Source organism: Diaphorina citri, unplaced genomic scaffold, assembly GCF_000475195.1.
Source record: "Diaphorina citri unplaced genomic scaffold, Diaci psyllid genome assembly version 1.1 scaffold880, whole genome shotgun sequence".
Lineage (NCBI taxonomy): Eukaryota > Metazoa > Arthropoda > Insecta > Hemiptera > Psyllidae > Diaphorina > Diaphorina citri.
The window spans coordinates 99,080-102,950 of record NW_007378312.1 but is presented as its reverse complement, the minus strand read 5'-3'; the positions used below and the strand labels follow the sequence as shown (position 1 = coordinate 102,950).

The 3,871-nt window shown below is 38.7% G+C and overlaps 2 long non-coding RNA genes across 2 annotated transcripts in view; both read left to right on the top strand.

Annotated features, from left to right (window-relative positions):
• LOC113468881 overlaps window positions 1–1,603 on the top strand; it is a 4,434-nt gene extending 2,831 nt beyond the window's left edge. The window contains exon 2 of the long non-coding RNA XR_003392472.1: window positions 9–1,603. This is a non-coding gene — a long non-coding RNA (uncharacterized LOC113468881). The remainder of the gene's footprint in view (window positions 1–8) is intronic.
• Window positions 1,604–1,637: 34 nt separating this feature from the next.
• Window positions 1,638–3,553, top strand: LOC113468882. The gene is made up of 2 exons (XR_003392473.1): window positions 1,638–2,535; window positions 2,600–3,553. It is a non-coding gene; the product is annotated as an uncharacterized LOC113468882 (long non-coding RNA).
• Window positions 3,554–3,871: the final 318 nt, after the last annotated feature.

Here is a 3,871-nt window from a genome sequence, read left to right as displayed (position 1 = left end):
TGGATCAGGTGCATCATGTCTTCTGACGAAGTGTTTCGCACATCAAAGCGTTTACCCCTTCATGTGAGTTTAATTACAGTTGTAAAGTAACTTCCCGTGTTCAATCTAGTCTTGAGGGCTAGTTTTCCTATACTAAGGAATAGAAAAACCATCTCTCAAAACAACCCTTTAGGGTTTAAGAAGATGTTTAATAGATATCATCCTAAACCCTTATTCCAATAGGACCAACCGACTCTTTAGGGCTTAAGGAGATTTCACCAATGACTTAATGAGAGATTTTACTAATGGGAGAATTTTTAATCATCCAAAAAGGAGTTTTTAAAAACTCCAGTTTGGATTTTTAAAAATTGAAAATTCTCCCATTAGTGAAATCTCTTGTTAAATTCTCCCATTAGTGAAATCTCTTGTTAAGTCATTGGTGAAATCCACCCTTAATCCAACAGGATTAACTTCAGTGTCAAAGTGAGGCCCCGAGCAAAGTAGTAAAAAAAAAACAACAGTTTTTTTTCGTCTGTTATAAAGAATGTAATCGTAAGAAATGCAGGAGTAGTCACTATCGTAATGATATAAAATAAAAAAACAATATTCAATATTAAAATAAAGGTAATGTACGGGGGAGCAGAGTGCGATTCATCCAAACCACATACCACACAGCTCCTGACATGATGAAAAGGGGGAACAAGTGAGTAGTAGTATTTTCCTTTTGGAAACGGAAATCTTGGATTTGCTAGGGTAAGCCGTATTTACTTATGTGACTTTTTTGAGTAATCATACGAAATTTCTCTTTGGACTAGTTTGGACTGGCAGCGGGTGTGGTTGCGCTATTAGCTAACGGTCAGCAAGCGTGTTGTCACAACTTGGAAACAAAAAATGTAAACAATAGTGTAAATCAAATGGAACAGCATGCAAGCGTGCTTATGCAACTTAAACCATAAGCTTACGTCTAAACTAGTCCAAAGAGAAATTTCGTATGACTAAAAAAAAAAAGTCAAATAATACGGTTGTACTGAACTATAGGAAATCCAAGATGGCGCGCCATCAGAATCGGTTCCTTTTCCGAAAGTTTCCGAAGATGAAAAATACACCTATGCTGGGGTTTACGAACTCGGGATTGAGACGAAACGAGGATTTCTCTATATTCAATGAAAAGGTCAACCTCGGATTGAACTCAATCCTGAGACAATCCACTGTGGTATATTGGTATAAGTAGGGCCATCGGCTTTAATAAACGCCCTTGGTCACTGCGACCTGGTTAGATCTTTTGTGACAATCCACGGTGGTATAATTCGACCCTATTGTCAAACCTGAGCTTACGAATTGCTTTGTTTTTCCGGATAGGTACTGTCTATCTATGTACATTATGCCTCTCCCTCCCTATTCCTTCTCCTCCCCTTTTCTCCTCTCCCTCCCATTCCTTCTCTTCCTCATCCTCCTATGAAACCTGAAGCTTCGAAGGCGAGAGGGAGGGAGGGAGGGAGGGAGGGAATGGAATGACTTTTTCTCTCTCTTTCAAAAGGAAAGCAGCAAAAACAGGCTAGGCTGGGAAAACGAAGAGGAGGTAGAGAGAAGTAGAAGAGAAACAAGTAGAGAGAGGGGGAGGAAAGAAAAGGAGGGAATAGAGAAGCAAAGGGGATCCTTCTCGTTCCTTCTCTTCCTCATCCTCCTATGAAACCCGAAGCTTCAAAGGGCTTGGCGGGAGGGAGAGAGGGAGGGAATGGAATGACTTTTTCTCTCTCTTTCAAAAGGAAAGCAGCAAAAACAGGCTAGGCTGGGAAAACAAAGAGAAGGAGGTAGAGAGAAGTAGAAGAGAAACAAGTAGAGAGAGGGGAGGAAAGAAAAGGAGAGATAGAGAAGCAAAGGGGAAAGGAGGAAGAAGAAGAGGAGGAGGAGGAGGAGGAGGAGGAAGAAGAGAAAGAGGCAGAGAACACAGTAGGAAGGGAAAGAAGTGGTAGAAAAGGGAGGACAAAAAGGCGAGGAGAGCAAAAAAAAGTGTGATACAAGAGAGGAAAGGGAAGAAAGAAGAGGAAACAGAGAAGAAGAGGAAGAAAAAAGGAGGAAGAGAACGAGAAAAAGGAAGAGAAGGATAGAGGGGAAATAGATTGATTGAAAATCCCCCTCCCTCCCTCTCCGTTTTAATTTCCAATGCTAGCTAGATACCATCAAACTTTTGTTACGAGTAGGAAATGTATAGGAATAGTTTTGCTATTTGTTAGACATAGGTAAACTATACTTTCAACTTTTACTAGGCGTATATTGATTCTAGATTTCTTTTTTACTATCCACGGGACGTTTTTAATTGAAGGAAAAAAAAAAACATGGCTAAATTCCCTTTAGAGACGAGCTCTTTTACTTTTTAGCTCAATTCCGTTTAGGATCGAGATAAGATTCTTTCTCAGGACGGCTGGCTTTCTCCTATCCCGTCCTCTCTTTAATTTCGAGACGATAATATCTCTGTTGTAACTGTTTGCTCTATAGGTAATACCTCTAAAAAAAGAAAGAAAAAAAAAATCATAACAGCTGCTAAAACCCTTCAAGGTAAAACCCCAAAAAAAAAAAAAAAAAAAAAAAAAAATCATAACAGCTGCTAAAACCCTTCAAGATGAAGAAAAATCCACGCCCATTTCATCATGTCAGTAGCTGCCTGCAACCTTTGTTTTTTTTTTACTGATTAAGAAGGGAAGGAAAAAAATATATAAATATATTTTATACCTAATAATAATAATCTAAAGCCAACACAAAACACTAAAAAGACCTGAATAAGATGCTCTTGATAACTGGTTTGCCTTCCAACAACCCCGCTCCTGGGGAGAAATTATTTAACTCTTCTGAGTGAGTAGTTCACTAGAGTTGTGTAAAGAGTGGGTTATAAACCTGCTCCTGGAGAGAAATTATTCTAACTCACTCTTCAACTCCCCAAAGGACCTGACTCATTGACCGAGTAGTTCACTAGAGATGTGTAAAGTGAGTTATAAAAATGAACTACTCTTTTCAGTGACTCAGTCAATGAGTCAGATCCTAAAACAGGTAACTCACTCTTCAACTTCCTTAAGTATAGGAAGGATCTGACTAATTAACTGAGTAGTTCAATGAAAAAGAGTAGTTCTTTTTTATAACCCTCTAATAAAGAACTACTCGTTCAATGAGTCATACCCCAAATTCAACTCCCTATGAGTTACTGGGGGTTCTGACTCATGGACATAGTTCATTGAAAATAATACTTTCAACTCACTCAGTAAACAACTCTATTTCAGTGGAGGAGGATAGGGGGTGAGGCAAAACAGTCGCTACTCTAGAAAATCTAGACTAGAAATTTTTTATTCCAAACACCTTAGCATCATCTCCTAAACCATCAGGGGAGAGAAGCCGTATTTTTCCTGTGGAAGTTCCTCTGAGGGGGAGAAATTTCTAGCTTGAGAAGTCGGCATCTCTAAAGTTAAAAACATCCTCCATCCAAGATAAGTCTCATATTTTCCTCTCGCAATTTTCATGGTAGTAATGGTAGGGAATAGGGAAATAGTACAATGCCAGGCAATGTTCTATTTCCCCATTTTCCAAAACCTTCATCATGAAAATTACAAAAGGAAAATAAAGGAGAGAAGCCGTATTTTTCCTGTGGAAGTTCCTCTGAGGGGGAGAAATTTCTAGGTTGAGAAGACGGCATCTTGAAAGTTAAAAACACCCTCCATCCAAGATAAGTCTCATATTTTCCTCTCGCAATTTTCATGGTAGTAATGTTAGGGAATAGGGAAATAGTACAATGCCAGGCAATTTTTCATTTCCCTATTTTCCAAAACCTTCATCATGAAAATGAAAAAAGGAAAATAAGCGCATTTTCTTGTTAAAAAATCACGCCATCTAGCGTTAACTTTTA